This window comes from Mustela putorius, unplaced genomic scaffold, assembly GCF_011764305.1.
Source record: "Mustela putorius furo isolate JIRA1106 unplaced genomic scaffold, ASM1176430v1.1 tig00003834_pilon_pilon_pilon, whole genome shotgun sequence".
Taxonomy (NCBI): domain Eukaryota; kingdom Metazoa; phylum Chordata; class Mammalia; order Carnivora; family Mustelidae; genus Mustela; species Mustela putorius.
In genome coordinates, this window is record NW_025421987.1 from 11,224,343 (window position 1) to 11,244,646 (window position 20,304).

General features: G+C 37.1%; 1 protein-coding gene across 4 annotated transcripts in view; it reads right to left on the reverse strand.

Annotated features, from left to right (window-relative positions):
- Positions 1–20,304, reverse strand: part of ROBO1 (roundabout guidance receptor 1) — a 1,168,989-nt gene that overhangs the window by 1,000,461 nt on the left and 148,224 nt on the right. The window lies entirely within an intron of this gene.

Here is a 20,304-nt window from a genome sequence, read left to right on the forward strand (position 1 = left end):
GACTGAATCAGTTTTACTTGGGAGAACCAACCAAACTTACATTAAAGACGTGGCACTTGAGATATGAGATGGCATTGATAAATAGAAAAGGAAATGCTATTCAAAGTGAGAGAACAAAATAACCAAATATTCAAAGGAAATGTGTGTGTGTGTGTGTGTGTGTGTGTGTTCCAATAACACATTGATATATTCAGGGAGCTGTAAGGGGAGTTATTTGGCTGATGACAGAGTTTGCCATAATACAATATGATAGAAAACTGAAAAGATAAAGACAGGTAATGAGGAATCGCTGTAGAGTTTAATGATAGATAATAATATGATTCAAATTATTAAGAAGATCACTCTGATTGGAATGTGAAGGATATAAAGTAATTATGAAGGAAATTAGCGTGGAGGCTATAACCACAGTACAGAGACTTATAATAATGTTTACAAAGGACCCTGGGAAAGGAAATGAAGCCAACGGCTGGTGTTGGGGTCAGGAGTCGGGGGACATTACACAAGAACACTTTGCAGGACTTAACGTTAGATTTAGGAGATAGGACATAGAAAGACATGTAGTCATGTAGTCAAAAATACCTAAATAAATCTAGCACAATAAAAAGTGTAATTGTGTCTCTGAAGAAAAAGAAATTTCTGTCACACATTTTGTGACACTCAGAATGCCAACTTGAGAAAAGGCGGATCTACTTTGACTCAGTAGGTTTATCCACACAAAGCCGTCATCCACTTGTCTAGGTGAGCGGAGTGGTCCTTGTTTTCGTACTTATCTCTGTCCTGTTAATTGCCAAGTTTTCCTTTAGCAGAGCCTCCTAATCCTTCTTCCAGACACTTGGAATCACTGAACTTACTTAAGATATTTGCAGATTACTTCTTCTTTTTAAGAATTCTGCAAGCCCCTCCTGACTAAGCTAGAACCTTGCCTGCAAAGAAATACTCTTTGGCTACTGTAGGTTCCTATTTGTTCAGATGTGTTAACCATTTTCCTTGTCTTGGAGCTAATGCCTTGGTACCTCTCCTTCCCCTGGTATCCTACACATAAATGACATCACATACCCACATTATCTTCAATGTCTTCTCTGTTGTAAGTGTCATATGGGAGTAGAAAGTAGATTGGATTTCAGATCATTGCAAACAGAGATGAACAGTTCCAGTCTTCAATCCATACTCGGTGGTTTTAAGTTGTCCAAAGGCTTCTTCTCAATTATCCCTTGGTATTTTCGCTTCTAGTCACATTTCTCAGTGATATACAGATGATCACTTCTTCCAGAGAAAATGTATAAATATACTGCATTGTAGTAATTTCTGCCTGACTGGGTTTTGATATAACAGATACCCTGTCATCTTGGATTCTGCTTGCCTAGGGATATTCTCATCTTCCTCCTCCAATATTCGATTATTATGTGCACTAGATAGCAGAGTCCCTGTTTTAAAATAAAGCCTAGATCTCATATTCCTTTTACATGCATAAGCCGTTTTGCTTCAGCTTTTGATGTAAATAAAAGCATGCATGAACCTAGAGGCTGTTTATGATTTGATTATTATTTGAAAATTTAGAATTATTATATTAGTTAAATGATACTTCAAAGTATATTTATTGAAACTGAGATTTTCAACTGTGGTTGGTTATACTCTAACAATTTCATTAGTAATTATATATAACTTAGAGACACCTGTGTTGCTCAGTCGTTAAGCCTCTGCCTTTGGCTCAGGTCATGATCCAGAACCCTGGGATCGAGCCCCGTATTGGGCTCCTTGCTCAGTGGGAAGCCTGTTTCTTCCTCTCCCACTCCCCCACTTATGCTCCCTCTCTTGCTGGGTCTCTCTTTGTCAAATAAATAAAATCTTTATATATATCTTTATATATATATATAATATATATATATATATATATATATATATATATATATATATATCTGCCCACAAGTAGGCAGAGAGGCAGGTGGGGGTGGGAAGTAGGCTCCCTGCTGAGCAGAGAGCCCAAAGCTGGGCTCGATCCCAGGACCCTGAGATCATGACCTGAGCTGAAGGCAGAGGTTTAACCCACTGAGCCACCCAGGAGCCCCTACAGCATGATTTTTAGGTAGAACCCACAAATCTAAAGTGGCAACTACCTCATTTGCATTGGACACCTATCATAATCGCTTAAAATTCTGATCTTCAAGAGGCTTGTCTAAAAATGGAAGTATCCGGGACACCTGGGTGGCTCAGTGAGTTAAGACACTGCCTTCGGCTCAGGTCATGATCTCAGGGTCCTGGGATCAAGCCCCACATTAGGCTCTCTGCTCAGCAGGGAGCCTGCTTCCCCACTCTCTCTCTCTCTGCCTACCTCTTTGCCTACTTGTGGTCTCTGTTAAATAAAATCCTTAAAGAAAGTGAAAGTACCCTAAGAATACACTAACCACTTATTTAAAATCACATATTTTGATATATTAATAAGACAATTGATTTTAGTAAACAATATGATATAATTGCATTTGGATGCTGAGTATTACAATATAGTAAATTCACCCACCATAAACACAACCCCCTATGAACACATGAACACTTTTCTCCATAGATGTATATATATAGGGCCTATTATCAAAGTACCAAGAATGTAAATTCATATGGTTTTGAATTAAAGAAACATGACATGAGAAAAGAGAAAAACATTTATAATATCCCTTTCTGTTGTGAAATATTAGGCTATGAGAGTAAAGAATTATTTAATGTAATATAATGCTTTGAGGTATAATTCTGTTGGCTGGAGAGCCTGAATGGTGCAGTTGGTTGAGCATCTGACTCTTGATTTCGGCTCAGGTCATGATCTCAGGGTCCTGGGATGGAGCCCCAAATGGGGTTCTGTGCTAAGTGTGGAGTCTGCTTGGGATTCTCTCACTCCCTCTCCCTTTGCCCCTCCTACTTGTGCTTTCTCTCTCTCTCAAATAAATAAAAAAATCTTCTAAAAATACATATGTATATTTATATAATTTTGTTGGGAATGATAAATCTATGGAAGTAACCTAATGCAATATTCTAGAAGCATAGATGGTAATACTAAATTCTTGGGTATGAATCTCAGCTCTACCACTCAGATGTTGTTTGACTTTGGGCAAAAAAATTTGAGCTTTAGGGGCACCTGCGTGGCTCAGTGGGTTAAGCCACTGCTGCCTTCGGCTTGGGTCATGATCTCGGGGTCCTGGGATCGAGTCCCGCGTCGGGCTCTCTGCTCAGCAGGGAGCCTGCTTCCTCCTCTCTCTCTCTCTGCCTGCCTCTCTGCCTACTTGTGATTTCTCTCTGTCAAATGGATGAATAAAAAAATCTTTTAAAAAAAAATTTGAGTTTTCTTAGTCTCCTTTTTCTCAAACATAAAATGTGAATAATAATAATATCCATGTCATCAGGTGAGATAATATGCATGAAATGTCTAGAAGAGTGTCTGTTTCATCGTTTAATATCTATTAGTATTAATAACCCATGACTCCCAATTTCAAACTGTATCGAATAAGGTTCCTCCAGGATGAAGATGGAACACATCTTTGATTTGTATTTACATGTTGCTTCACATTTGAATAGTGTCTGTTTTAGGTTTAACTTCTAAGACACTAGGGGTTTTGATTTCATTTAATGAACTTCATTAAGTTAAATTTATATATGATAAAATGAACCTCTTTACAGTGCAGGTTTAAATTTAACAAACATATAAGCTGTGCAATGTCCACCCCAATAATGATACTGAGACTTCCCATGGGGGCTTTGCAGTCAAATGCTCTACCCCTGAGCTATACCCCCACCATGGGGGCTTTGGTGTTAAGAGCTAATAAGTTATATGCACGTGTTGTGCAAGTATGTGAGTTGCTAATGTACATTTTCTTTTTTTTTGTAATTAAAGATTTTATTTATTTATTTGACAGAGATCACAAGTAGGTAGAGAGGCAGGCAGACAGAGAGAGGAGGAAGCAGGCTCCCTGCTGAGCAGAGAGCCTGATGTGGGACTTGAGGCAGAGGCTTTAACCCACTGAGCCACCCAGGTGCCTGCTAATGTACATTTTCAAATAAAAACAAAGGCCTTGCCAGCCTGCTTTTGGAGGAAGATTGCCTTAAAGAGAGTTTTAAATTGTTCTATCAATTATTATGAACTTTCTTGCAAAGTAGAAAAGTTCCATAAGAAATTAATTTGGGTACAGGCATGGTTCAAGAAAATAAAAAATACTTCTTTAGGCACACATTTTGGATCACTGAAAAGATCACAAACATTCCCTTAGCATATCAGTGTATCACGATGAGTACATTTCAGTCTCTTCTGAGACTGAAAGACTACCTATTTCAGCATAGGTAGCACACCCCCCCCACTCATATTTAGAACAGAAACTATATTTATCAAGGCTTTCCCTGTTAATAACCAAAATTTGCTCTTAAGTTACACTACTCTCTTATTTTTCCTTTTCAGTTGAAAACAAAAAGCACTCTGGAAAACCAAGGTTATTGTTGGAGTTTCATCCTGTCTGCCTTTTCATCATGTTCAGCTTCTATTTAACTGATTATCACCCGATGAGTCAAAAGTTACAACAGCTGGAAATGTTCCATAACACAACAAAACCAGCAACTGTTGATTTCCTCTGTCCTAGTCTTAGATGAAAGAAACAATGGTGGCCAGTGGGTAATAGGTGAGCCCAAAAGCTGACTGCCCTTGGGAGATCAGTGACCAGAAAAGGCCAGATTCCTTTTGAATTCTGCCGATAATAGATGAATCAGTCAGCATTCTACACAGAGTAAGAAGATACTCTCCCTTTTCACAAATGAGATAAACTGAAGTTTGGTCTACTCAAATGGGACTATTCTCCTAGAGCACCTAGAGGAAAATCAATCATGAAAAATTAAAGGTTTCTACTGAAAACAGTCTTTGGAAAATGTTGGAAATTAAAAAAAAATTAAAAGAATTTTTAAAAATCCAAAATTAATTTTGATGAGACCACTATACATAAACAAATGATAAATATTTTTGCACAGTAAATATAATGGAGAGCCCTGTGCCAGGCCATGGAGATTCATATTGCTATGAAACAAATCCACATTCTTCATGTTAGAGCAGCAGAAAATGTATTATGTATTTGTAACAAAGACACAAAGGATAAAGTTGGCCATGGAGGAGGCTGATGACGAGGAGGGAACTGCGGTAGCCTAGGCTTCACAGGGTGTGTTGAAGTCACACAAATGCAGAAACCAGAAAAAGAGAGTAAGGGGAGACTACCAATGTGTGGTTAAATGTTGCTAAAACAGAAGATATGTGTAAAAAATAAAAATAAATAAGATACAATCTATAGGTAGCACCTCACAGTTGACTTATTAGCCCATCATTTTTGATTATTATCAGGAAGATAATGCATGAATTGCTATTTTCCATATGACAATATGAGTTCGGAATCTTCACGAGACTTGTCTGCATGAATGTATCTAGTTTGCACATAGAAGTGAACTGAAACCAACTCTATTTTTCTTTCCATGAAATCAAAACATCAAAGAACTGCAAAGTCCTAAATGCGAGGCTAATTCCAGGTTTTTCCTTATCAACAGTGTGATAACACATGGGAATATAAAACTAGGTAACAATTACATAACTTGGAAATGAACGTGAAGTAAGACAAAAGAACCATGTAGAAGATGATTAATTTTTCTCATATGTATGATGAACGAGATCCTCCATAAACATCTACTTGGCTGGATAAAAAGAAGGTATAAATATTAAGACACTGCAAAGCAAAGGCAATGGAATTTGGTGAAGCACATAACATAGAAGCCAAAAAAAGGAAAAGAAAAAGGAAATGCATGCTGCTGTTTTCAAAATATCTACCTATTTAAATAGAAAGCTTAACAGGAAATGTGTGTAAATTTTATAAATGGCTAATTTACTTTTTCTTTAGAGTCCTCTAGAATAACAATACATATATAGGTCTGTAGGGAGCTCTATCAAGAATTTATTACAGTATCTGTTTAGGTGGGAGTGTTTTAAATTTGAAATAATAATAAAAGGTATAGAATACCTTCTAAAAATGCTGATTTATAGCTTTTATATAGACAAGTTAAACTGGACAAATTACTACCAAATTTTTGTTAAGTTAATGTCACATCTCTAATAAAGAATATTATTTGGAAATAGCAGACTACATATACAAGTAGGGCACTTAAATGAGTGATACGTATTAAGGAGGGCACTTATGAGCACTGGGTGTTTTGCAAGTGACAAATCACTAAATTCTACTAAATTCTGCTGCTGAAACTAACATTACCCCAAAGGTTAACCAATTAGAATTTAAATAAAAACTTGAAACAAACAAACAAACAAGCAAAGAGCAGAGCACTTAAAGCACACATTTGGGGTTTAGGGCTAAATAGATTAAACATTTTTACACACACACACACACACACACACACACTTGCTTTATAATTAATTTATAATACCTACAGCTTCTAATATACTTAGGGAACGCTTCCGTCTTAGAAGGACGAGATACTACACATTTAGTCAAATATTTACATTATCCTAAACCCCAAATTATTAATAGATCTTAGATTTAAAATGTCATTATGAACTTTCATGTATAACTTTCATATATATATATATATATATATATATATATATATATGAATTTTGTAAAGAGAAAAGAGGAAAGAAAAGAAACTACAAAACAAATAGAAGACTCTTAGGAAAATGAGTTTGAAATCAATAGGAAAATAAAATATGTGACTAGAAAATAATAGGAGTGAAGGCAAGATAAAGACAAAGCTGGAGGGCACCTGGGTGGCTCAGTGGGTTAAGCCACTGCCTTCGGCTCAGGTCATGATCTCAGGGTCCTGGGATCAAGCCCCACATCGGGCTCTCTGCTCGGCAGGGAGCCTGCTTCCTCCTCTCTCTCTACCTGCCTCTCTGCCTACTTGTGATCTCTGTCTGTCAAATAAATAAATAAAATCTTTAAAAAAAAAAAAAGACAAAGCTGGAAAACAGGGTAGAGTTAATCAGGAATAGAGGAAGTAAGGGAATTAGCAAGATTTTCAGTGGTTTTTCACCTAGTTTCTTGAAGCTCCTGGATATGTAGGCAGAGCTATATTACTATTCACACTTCAGTTTTATTTGGATGGATCATGAGTCCTATATCCAATTATGCCTCCATTCATTTCACAAAGACCAATTAATTCTCATTACATTTCCAGGAAACATACCATTTTAAATATACTGTGAGAAAACTCAGGGCATGGTGATAAACCACAGGCTGTGTATAAAGAACGAGATGATTTGAGACTATTTTGTATCCAAAATGAACTGAAATATATTACCAAGTGAGGTCAGAGTCAAAGAAATTAACATTCTAGAATTTATTTAGTCAATTCATTTAACATAGCCCATCTATTAGGACCTGTGGACAGATATGTTACCATGAATTAATAATTGAGCGATAAAGTAATTGGAGACACACATGCCCTTAGAAGTTTTACTCTTCAACCTATACTAAATTCCAAAAAGTGCCATGAACAATGTTTCTGTCTGCTCAAAATCTGTATGTTGAAATATAATCATCACACCCCCAATACGATGATTTTAGGAGGTGAGACATTTGGGAGGTGATTAGATCATGAGGATGGCATCCTCATGAATGAGACTAGTTCCCTTATAAAAAGGAGCCCCAACAGTCACGGGGAAAAGGGAAGTCTGCTATCTATGAACCAAGAATTGGTCCTCACCATACACCAGATAGGCCAGGAACTTGATGTTGGACTTTTCAACCTCCAGAACTGCAAGAAATAAATTTCTATTGTTTATAATCCACCCAGCCTAAGGCATTTGGTTATAGCAGCCCTAATGGAGTAAGACAGTAAGTAATTTGCCATAATGTAATAGATCTGCTATATTCCTAAAAACTTGCAAAATATATTTTTTTAAAGATTTTATTTATTTGACAGAGAGAGATCACAGTAGACAGAGAGGCAGGCAGAGAGAGAGAGAGGGAAGCAGGCTCCCTGCTGAGCAGAGAGCCCGATGCGGGACTCGATCCCAAGACCCTGAGATCATGACCTGAGCTGAAGGCAGCGGCTTAACCCACTGAGCCACCCAGGCGCCCAAAACTTGCAAAATATTAAACTTCTGGTTGTTTTATACATTTCATTCATTAGGGTGTTCAAAGACACAGTGACGAAACTGAAGATTATTTAAAAGAAAAACATGGGACACCTGGGTGTCTCAGTAAGTTAAGTGACTGCCTTCAACTCAAGTCATAATCTCTGGATCCTGGGATGAACCCCACGTTGGGCTCCCTGCTTAGCCAGGAGTCTGCTCTCTCTCTCCCCTGCCCCTCTCCCCTGCTCGCTTGCTCTTTCTCTCAAATAAATAAATAAAATCTTTAAAAAGTGAAAAGAAAAACATCAAAAGAAATAATATCACCTAGCAGTGAGGTGTCCTAAGAATATTAAGTAACAATTTTAGAAGAAACATCACAAAGAAAGGACAATTATTTTATGGCTACAAAATGAGAATCTGAAGCATTTGATAGTTCTCAAAACATTTCACATGATATATTCAAAATACTGATTGACGCTTTCAAATAAAGTACAATGAGCAGCCTGAAGACCGTCAAATTAACAATTGCTGTAAGTTCTACTTAATGTTTGGTCTCTTTTCAGCATTTGAAGCTGGCCCTTCATCACTGGTTTAAAGCAACGCTAGCACGACTTTTGAATTAGATATTTTAACACAGTGAATTCCAAGAATTCATATATGCATTTCAAGATTAAAATATAAAATCAATAAAGACAGTAAGATGGTTGTCAGCCACTGGCTGGAGTATCTTATTTAAGTGATCGAAATGCAGTTATGTATAAAAATAAACTGTAATGTGCTATCTACAGGACATGATGAAGATAAACACCAGTCTCTCTACTACAGCTACCATAATCATTAAAGAATCAATGCCAAATTGAACTGCACAAATCCTTAGGGGGAGAGGGAGAAAAGAAAGCACAGCAGTAACTGAAGAAAGGTTCAAATCAATTTTTCACCCTAAACATCACGAAGTTCATTAGTATTACTAACATAAAGGCGGAGGTAAAGACAGCAAAATGGAGATTCTTATCTTCTTTTCGCTTTAATTATGGGTTGCTTCAGGCAAATTAATTTTCAGACTTGTTTTAAAAATTGTGTTTGTGTATTAGTGGAATTATATTAAGAATCGGGAAATTTAAAAGACGATTTAATGTAAAGAAATGTTGCATGTAAGGATGTAACTAGAATGTAACGATTTAATGTGAAGAACATTCCGCAAGATTTTTTTTTTCTTTTTCTTATTTTGTAGCTAAAAGGTCTACATCAGGCACTCTTCAAAATCAATGTTCAAATTCACAAAGATGATTCCTTAAAAGTATACTCATATACACAAAGACAAAAAGAAAGCAATTTTCAAACAAAAGCAATTTTCAAAATGCTCTGCTCACACTAGCTCCGCATCAGATGAATTCTATGCCCACTTGACCTTCAATCATATTTTTCATTTCATCATTCTGATGAAAATTAGTGGGACATATGATGTTTGGTCATCCTAGCTAAAAGTGAATCCAGTCGCAGACACATTTCTTTCTGGAAAATACCATCTTTCAAGTAACATAACGTGGAAATAAACATCAACAGCCTCGCTATTCTAAATGTAAGTGTTGTCTCTGATAAGTCAGATTTATCTTAGCATGATAACAGAATTAGAGGAAATTGCCTGGGCATGGGTTTGGTCAAAGAAAAGTTAGATATGAAACTACTCTGGCTTGACACTTGTCCCGAGAGGGAGAAATGCGGAGGGGTAGAGAAGAGAGAAAGGGAGAAAGCACAAGAATGAGAGACAGTAAGAGAAACTGAACAGCTGATTTAGCAAGCATGTTCTGGTGGCAGTTCCTGGGAGTAACAACAAACCAAGTGCACTGCAAGTGAGGTTAGCTATCTTCTGAACATTCTCACCTTTCAGAAAGTGCTGCCATGATCATTCTCTTCTCTCTGTTTAATCTAATTGAAAAGAAATGCCTGGTGACTCGTTTGTTCACTTTAGAGACCAAGACTTCAATTAAAGCCCGCCATTCCACAAGTTAAAGGTGAACAGCCCAAGCTGTGTTACTGTTCAACTTCAATAAATACAAATTTCTAATAAGGTTTTTTTTTTTAAAGTGTATTTAACAGAATATGATGTCAATATTAGATTACCTTGTCTAAAGACAAAACAAAGCAAGAGTTTACCAAAATGCATGTGAAAATGACCATGTCCTGGTACCTATAGTTCATTTATTTAATACTATTTCTTTGAGAACCTATTGTGCACCATTCTAAGATTCCAAAATGAATTCCATACAGTCTTTGCCCAGAAAGAGCTTGTAGTATGGCAGGGGGGAGCAGACCCGAGAAGTTAATCATTTCTATCACAAAGTTTAAGAGAGTACAGTTCTATGAGATTGAAGCGATTAGGCTTCTGGCAAATTGGAAAATATTCACCACAGAAGTAAACATCTCAACGGATCTTGGAAGAATGGTAGTTGTCGATCGAGCCAAAAGTGTTTAAAATTGGAGAGGAACGGAATTCAGTACAAAAGTACCAACTGTTCAGAGGCATGGAGGAAGGAGTCTGTGTATTTAAAGAACAATGAATGGTTTTATTTGGGTGGGATTTCAGGGGGTACGTATGTATGAGACTGTGATTGGAGAGGAAGTTGGAAATATAGAACAATGCCAGAATGTAAAGAGCACTGTGTGCAAACAGACATTTAAGCAGAAGTGAGAATCATGCCAATGTGGTTTCTAGGATAAAACTCTGTAAATCATGGGCAGGGAGCCTGCAAGTCTAATGATCACGAGGATGCACAGGTCACTGTTGCCCTCGTCTACACTTCTGGCACCACGGCAAAGTCTGCCATTTACCAGGCACTAAATATTTGTGGAGTTAATGGACAGATGAATGAACACAGTGATATGAATACAATGATATGCACCTCAACTAATGTTCTTAGAGAGAAGTTAGAAATACAAACACAAAATCTATCACATTCACGAAGTCCATCTGTCTATGAAGACTGCCATTACGTTAGGCAAGAAATCATGGTGGCTAAAGACAGAAAACACTTAGAGCAACATCTTACTTAACATAATAACCAGAGTAAAATTCACTTCTTTTTCTGTTATTTCCTTTTATTTTCTAAACAAATGAATTTCAAATGTGCTGCCTTGAATGTGTATGGAATCCTAAAATTGGTTCAATTCTATTGGGAGATGACTCACAGAATCATTTTTAAATGGATGTGACACTTAAATTAAAATCTATTACTTTCGGTTTGACTTCTTAAGTGCCCAAATAACTGTGTGTGTTTTTTTTTTACAACTATTCATATTAAAGCTTGATATTAATTTCTAAGCTGGGAGTAGATTATACATTAATACTTACATGAGCTGCAAATTTTCAGATCGCTTAAGAGCAAATAGCTCTAGAAATATTACCCCAAGTGCATATAGCACCTAGTTAATCTGAACAATTGTTTTCACTTGTGTTGGGTTAGTTTATGAAGATATAGCAGTGGAGAAGGGACAAAGGGAGCAAGAATTTCACTTCAGACTGGCTATTAGTAAAGCTATAGTAAGAAAGACAAAGTCGCAGAAGAGCGGGTCAAAGGTAATTTTAATATGTCAACATGCACAAAGACTTCTAACAAAAAGATTCACCCACAAAGGACTATGCATGAAAGATGGGGAGAAATTCTGTGACTGGCAATTGTGTTTGAATGTATTCTAGAAGGCAAGGGTTTTTGAAAGGCATTTAGCTTTCAACCACTCAGTGTTCCTGTGAATGTCCTCGGCAGGACCAGAAATAGAGGATTCAATTTTCAAAGATAATTGTGTGAGATAACTGTCTCATGCCTTTTCAGCAAGAATCTGATAAACACCTAATTACTAACCAAGTGATTTTAGAGCTATGTAGCTGGGCTGGTGTGCAAGCTACCCAGAAAGACCTGGCCATTCAATATATCAGGAGGGAAATGAACTTGGGCTGTAAATTAATTTCATTTATTTGGCTAATGAAATCTTACCTACGATCTTATTCTAAACAAATAATTTATTATTTTAACAAAAGAGCAGAAATCTCAATGTGAAATCAATTATAGCCACACAAGTAACTTCTCACCACAACCCATCCAAAATAATCTACTGAAAAAAAAAATGGTTGCAGTTGAAATTTGGGAAGTTTATTTTCTTTGGGCAAGCCTTATACAATTATATTGATGCTAGCTTGGTATGTTATAGAAAGAAAAATCTTAATGTATCTGGGGGTTAGAATGTGGTTCAACTCTTTTAATAATGATAGAGCCATAAGGGCATGACTATTCATCTTTAGACATATATGGGTGAACTCTCAGCTGGTTTCTTAACTACTTCTGACTGTGATTCCCTATCATATTCTTAGCCATGACTTGCTATTCTATGTTGTCATATTTAATATAAGGCATAAAGCTAAGATACAATATTATGTACTATCTTGACACTTGGGAAATTGGGGTAGCCTCAAATGGCCCAACTTCAGGGCACCTGAGTGGCATCAGTTGAACATCCGACTTTCAGCTGGGGTCATGATGTTGGGGTCTGGTACCGAGCCTCAGGTCAGGCTCTGTGCTCAGTGTGGAAGTCTGCTAAGGTTTTCTCTCTCCCTTCCTCTCTGGCCCATTCCCCACCCCACTTGCTCCCTCTCTCTCTTCCTCTCTCTCAAATAAATATATATATATATATTTTTAAAAATGGCCTAACCTCATTTTCCTCTCCACTCTACTCCTGTGGGTAAGACTCTCTAACAAAAAGGACCAGACACAGTTCTTATTTATCCCTGAGTATATGGGATTACATAGCCAACCCATGAAATTTATTTAAACAAGGAACAAGGCAATTACAATTTTTGTTTTTCCAAGATGGTGGAGAAGCAGAGCTTAGTTTTGTTTGGTCCCAGAAATTCAGATAGATAGCTCTCAAATCATTCTGAGCACCTTGTGAAATCAACCAAAGATTTAAAAAAAAAAAAAAAAAAAGAGCTGCTCCTCTACAAAGAGAAAAGTGACTTCTTTCTGCAAGGTAGGAGGTGCAGACAAGTAAATCTGAGTCAATATATAGAAAGCGAAACACAGGTGGAGGGAGCCTCCATCAGCCAACTACTGGAAAGTTATATAGCTGCTAAGCATACAACTGGAATTTTAGAAGTGTGTTCCAGTGAGGGATGTCCCTGCCTGAAAGGTGCTCAGGTGGAGAAGCAGGGCAGAATCCCAGGTAGGAGAGTGTGGTCTCAGGTTCAGGATCAGGGCCACAGGAAGACCAGAGGTGCCTGAATACAGCACAATTCACAGAAATCAGAGTGGGGAAGCCAACGGCAATCAGCAAGCCCAGGAGTGAACTTTCAGCTCAGGCTTGCCATAAACTGCAAACTGTGGCAAGGTCAGGGATTGCTTCCAAACCAGGGCCCAGCAAACAGCAGAACTTTTGTTAAGACCCCCCCTTCCTATCCCAAGGAGTAGCATCACGAGTGTGCATCTCAGGAGACTGCATGGTTTGGAGACTTTTGAAATGGGGTCATGTGCCTGAGATAGAAACACTCAGTCACAGGTGCAATAAGCCCAGAGTGCATACAGAGACTAAGGAGACAGAAGTGATTGACAACTTTTCCCTGAGGGTACACTGAGGACTGGAGGGTGGGGTTGGGGGGCTCAACATTTTGAGTCTGAGGCTGGAGATTGGGAGGCCACCATTTTCATTGGTATCCTCTAATGTGGTGCAGAAAGCCTTCAGGGGAAAAAATAACCCTCATAAAGCAATACAGAGCCACTTACTTAGCCTGGTCCCCTGGCAATGGTGGTATAATTTGGGCAGGGGAAAAGACTGGAGAAATAGCACAACAGGCCACTTCTCCACAAGATCAGCAAGAATATCCAGCTAAGACCAAGTTTACCAATCACACAGAACTGCAAAACTCCAGCACTGGGGGAAAATAGTATATAAAATTCATGGTTTTTTCCCCTCAGGATTCTTTAGTCTTTCAATTTTAATTTTATTCCATTTCCTTTTTCAACCAATTTCTTATTTTATCAACTCTTTTTTAATTTTCATTTTTTATAGTTATACTATATCCTTTTATTTAATTTTATTTGTGTATATATATATAAGTTTTTCTTTCTTTACAATTTTGGGATACAGTTTCTTCTAACGAACAGACCAAAATACACCCAGAACATAGTATATTGCTCTGTTCTCTTCACCTGTCTGAACATATTCTCTCTTTTTTTTTCTTTTTTAAATTTTCTTCTGTACAGTTACTTCAATCCTTTGGTGTATTGAATTTTATTTTTATACATATACAAGTTTTTCTTTCTTTACAATTTTGGATCTAGTTTTCTAAGAAACAGACCAAAATACACATAGAACGCAGCATATTGTTCTGTTCTGTTCACTGTCTGACTATATTCTCTCTCTCTTTTTAAAATTTTTATTGTTTCAATTTTAGGTCTCCTCTGATCTGTTTAGTGTATATTTCTCTGGGGTGGTTGTTACCATTTTAATATTTTGTTCTCTCATTCACCTATTCTTCTCTGGACAGATGACAAGATGGAAAACCTCACCTCAGAAAAGAGAATAAGAGGCAGTACTGACTGCCAGCAACCTAATCATTATGGATATAAGTAAGACACTGGAACTAGAATTCAAAATAATGATTATAAAAATATTAGCTGGGCTTGAAAAAAAAAACATACACAACACTAGAGAATCTCTTTCTGAAGAAATACAAGAACCAAATCTAATCAATACAAATAAAAAAGGCTGTTAATGAAATTCAATAGAAATGGAGGTTCTAACTGATAGGATAAATGAGAAAGAAGAGACAAAATGGTGGAGAATAAAGAAGCTGAGAAGAAGAGATGAACACTTACTATATCACAAGGGAGAATTCAAGAGGTAAGTGATTATGATAAAATGAAACAATATTAGAATAACTGAGATTCCAGAAGAGGAAAGAGAGAAGAAGGGGAAGCAGGTATAGTGTAGCAAATTATAGTGGAGAACTCCCCTAATCAGGGGAAGCAAACACACATTCAAGTTCAGGAGGCACAGAGAACTCCTTTCAAAATCATTAAAATTGGTCAACACCTTGACATACAATAGTGAAACTTGCAAATTACAGAGATAAAGAGAGAATCCTGACAGCAGTTCAGAACAAGATGTCCATCACCTACAAGGGCAGAAACATTAGACTGGTAGCAGACCTATCCACAAAGACCTGGGGACCAGAAAGGACTGGCATGATATAATCAGCTATATGAGAAAAATATCCAGTCAAGAATACTTTATCAAGCTAGGCCATCATTCAAAATAGAAGGAGAAAAACAAACAAACAAAAAGAAAAAAACAAAAAACAAACTTCCAGGACAAACAGAAACTAAAAGAATTTGTGACCACTAAACTAGCCCTGCAAGAAATATTGAAAGGGATCCTTTAAGTAGAGAGTCCAAAAAGAAGAAAGACCAGAAAGAACAGAAACAATATATAGGAACAGTGACTCTACAGGTAATACAATGGCACAAAATTCATATTTTTCAGTAGTTACTATGAGTGTAAATGAGTTAAATGCTCCAATCAAAAGATACAGGTTTCAGATTGGATAAAAAGCAATAGCCCTCAGATGCTATCTGCAAGATACTCATTTTAGACCCAAAGACACCTCCAGATTAAAAGTGAGGGAGTTGAAAACCATTTATCATCCTAACAGACTTCAAAAGAAAGCTGAGGTGGCAATTCTTATATAAGGCAAATTACATTTTAAACCAAAGACTGTAATGAGAAATGAATAAGGACACTATATAATAATTAAAGGATCTATCCAACAAGGAGATCTAACAATTGTAAATATTTATGCCTCTAATTTGGGAGCAGCCAATTATATAAATGAATTAATAACAAAATTAAAGAAACACACTGATAATAATATAATAATTGGGGGATTTTAACACTCTATTCACTGCAACAGACAGATATTTTAAGCAAAAGATGAACAAGGAAACAAGGGTTTTGAATGATACACTGGATCATTTGGACTTCACAGATACATTCAGAGCATACCATCATAAAGCAACAGAATACACATTCTTCTTGAGTCCACATGGAACATTCTCCAGAATAGATCACATACTGGATCACAAATCAGGTCTAAACTGGTACCAAACATTTGGGATCATACCCTGCATATTTTCAGATCACAATGCTTTGAAATTTGAACTCAATCACAAGAGGAAATGTGGAATGAACTCAAATACATGAAGACTAAAGGCAACTTTACTAAAGAATGAATATGTCAATTAAAGAAATTAAAGAATAATTTTTTTAAAAATCATGGGAACAAATGAAGATGAAAACACAACTGTTCAAAACCTTTGGGATGCAACAACAGAAGAATGTGATGCATTCTTCTATACTAGAAGAAGTATATAGCAATATAAGTTTTTCTCAAGAAACAGGAAAGGTCTCAAATACATAAGCTAACCTTATACCTAAATGAGCTGGAGAAAGAATAGCAAATAAAGCCTAAACCCAACAGGAGAAGAGAATTAATAAAGATTAGAGCAGCAATCAATGAAATATAAACCAGAAGAACAGTAGAAGAGATCAACAAAACTAGGAGCTGGTTCTTTGAAAGAATTAACAAGATTGATAAATCCCTCAACAGACTTATCAAAAAGAAAAGAGAAAGGATCCAGGTTTATAAAATCATGAATGAAAGAGGAGGGGTCATAACCAACATTGAAGAAATACAAACAATTACAAGAACATATTATAAGCAACTCTATGCAAAAAAATGGGGAATCTGGAAGAAATGGATGCATTCCTAGAGACATATAAACTACCAAAACTGAACCAGGAAGAAATAGAAAACCTGAATAGACCCATAACCGGCAAGGAAATTGAAGCAGTAATTAAGATATCCCACAAAGAAGAGTCAAGGACTGGATGGCTTCCCAGGAGAATTCTACTGAACACTGAAAGAAGAATTAAGCTGTTTCAAAAACTAGAAAGGAAAAGAAAACTTCCAAACTCCTTCTTTGAGGTCAGCATTACCTTGATCCCAAAACCAAAGACCCCACCAAAAAGGAGAATTATGGCCAATATCCTTCATGAACATGGGTGCCAAAATTCTCACCAAGATACTAGCCAATAGGATCCAACAGTACATTAAAAGGATTATTCACCATGACCAAATAGAATTTATTCCTGGGATGAAGGGTGGTTCAACATCCCCAATTCAACCAATGTGATACCCCACAATAATAAAAGGAGGGTCAAGAAGCATATGATTCTCTCAATAGATGCTGTAAAAGCATTTGACAATGTACAACATCTTTTCATAATTAAAACTCTTCACAGTGTAAGGATAAAGGGAACAAACCTCAATATCATAAAAGCCATAATTGAAAAACCCACAGCAAATATCTTTCTCTTTGGTGAAAAACTGAGAGCTTTTCACCTAGGGTCAGGAACATGACAGGGACGTCCACTCTCACCACTGTTGTTCAACGTAGTACTAGAAGTCCTAGCTTCAGCAATCAGACAATTAAAAGAAATAAAAAGGCATCTAGTTGACCAAAAAAGAAGCTAAACTCTCACTCTTCACAGATGACATGATACTCTATGTGGAAAACCCAAAGACTCCACCCACTCCCCAAATTTGTAGAACTCATACAGGAATTCAGCAATGTGGTAGCATATAAAATTAATGCACAGAAATCACTTGCATTTCTAAACACTAACAATGAGACAGAAGAAAGAGAGATTAAGGAATCGATCCCATTATAATTGTATCAAAAACCACAGATACCTAGGAATAAATCTAGCTAAAAAGGTAAAGGATCTGTACTCTAAAAACTAAAGAATACTTATGAAAGAAATGGAGAAAGACACAAAGAAATGGAAAAACAGTCCATGCTCGTGGATCAGAAGAATAAAAATTACTAAAATGTCTATGGGGCACCTGGGTGGCTCAGTCATTAAGTGTCTGCCTTGCGCTCAAGTCATGATCCCAGGGTTCTGGGATCGAGCTCAGCATTGGGCTCCCTGCTCCATCGGGAGTCTGCTTTTCCCTCTCCCACTTCCTCTGCTGTGTTCCCTCTCACGCTCTGTCTCTCTCTGTCAAATAAATAAATAAAAATCTTTAAAAAAAAATGTCTACACTACCCAGAGCAATCCACACATTCAATGCAATCCCTACAAAAATACCACCAACTTTTTTCACAGAACTGAAACGAAGAATCCTAAAATTTGTATGTAACTAGAAAAGATCCTGAACAGCCAGAGGAATATTAATGTTGAAAAAGAAAACCAAAAAACCAAGCTGGTGACATCACAATGCCAGATATCAATATCTATTACAACATTGTAATCATCAAGACAGTATGGTACTGGCACAAATACAGACCCATAGATCAATGGAACAGAATAGAGAACCCAGAAATGGACCCTATGGAAAAACTCTATGGTCTACTAATCTTTGACAAAGCAGGAAAGAATACCCAATGGAAAATAGACAGTCTCTTTGACAAATGGTTTTGGGAAAATTGAACAGCCACATACAGAAAAATGAAACTATGGGACACCTGGGTTGTTCAGTTGGTTAAGTGTCTACCTTTGGCTCAGGTCATGATCTCTGGGTCCTGAGATTGAGCCCCTACTCTTGGGGGGGTCTGTTTCTTCTCCCTGTGCCCTTCCCCGCAGCTCATGCTCTCTCTCATTTTTTCTCTCTCAAATAAATAAAATCTTAAAAAAAAGAAGAAGAAGAAACTGAACCATTTTCTTATACCAAACATAAAAATAGACAAAATGGATAAAAGAGCTAAATGTAAGAGAGGAATCCATCAGAATCCCGGCAAGAATACAACTCTCTGTGTTGACCTTGGCTGCAGCAACTTCTTGCTAGACACATCTCCCAAGGCAAGGGAAATAAATATTTGGACTTCATCAAGATAAAAACTTCTGCCCAGCAAAGGAAACAGTCAACAAAACCAAAAACAACCAACAGAATGGGAGAAGATATTTGCAAATGTCTTATCAGATAAAGAGCTAGTATCCAAAATCTATAAAGAACTTATCAGACTCAACTCCCTCAAACCAAAAAATCCAGTGAAGAAATGGACAGAAGACATGAACAGACCTTTCTCTGAAGAGGAAATACAGATGGCCAACAGATGCATGAAAGAAATGCTCAACATCACTTGGCATCAGGGAAATACAAATCAAAATCACAGTGAGATACCACCTCACACCACTCAAAATGGTTAAAATTAACAACCAAAGAAAAGACAAATGTTGGCAAGGAAGTGGGGAAGGGAGAACCCTCCTACATTGTTGGTGGGAATGCAAGCTGGTGTAGCCGCTCTGGAAACAGCATGGAGGTTCCTCAAGAAATTGAAAATAGGGGCACCTCAGATGGTTAAGTCTCTGCCTTCACCTCCTGGAGTCGAGCCCTGCATTGGGCTCCCTGCTTGGAGGGAGGCCTGCTTCTCCCTCTCTCTCTGCCTACTTGTGATCTCTCTCTCTCTCTCTGTCAAATTAATAAAGAAATAAAATCTTAAAAAAAAAAAGAAAATTGAAAATAGAACTACCATACAACTTAGCAATTGCACTACTTGGTATTTACCCCAAAGATACAATGCAGTGATCCAAAGGGGCACATGCATCCTAATGTTTATAGCAATATCCACAATAACCAAACTATGGAAAATGCCCAGATGTCCACTGACAGATGAATGGATTGAGAAAATATGGTATGTGTATACAATGGAATACTACTCAGATATGAAAAAGAAAGAAATGTTGCCATTTGCAATGACATGGATGGAACTGGAGGGTATAATGCTAAGCAAAATGAGTCAATTAGAGAAAGAATTATCATGTGACCTCACTCATGTGACGAATTTAAGAAATGAAACAGAATTAGAGGGCAAGGGAGGGAAATATAAAACAAGACGAAATCAGAGAGGGGGGAAAAAACCATAAGAGGCTCTTAATCATAGGAAATAAACTGATGGTGGCTAGAGGAAAGGGTGGTGGAAGGATGGGGTAACTGAGCAACGGACAGTGAGGAGGACTCACTGAATTCTACCCCTGGAAGTAATAATTCATTATATATTAATTAATTGAATTTAAATTAAAAAATAAGGTAAAAAAAATAAATAAGCCAATTACAGCCTTCCAGGGAAAGGCAGAACCCCATGCTCTTGATACTACAAAGCCCA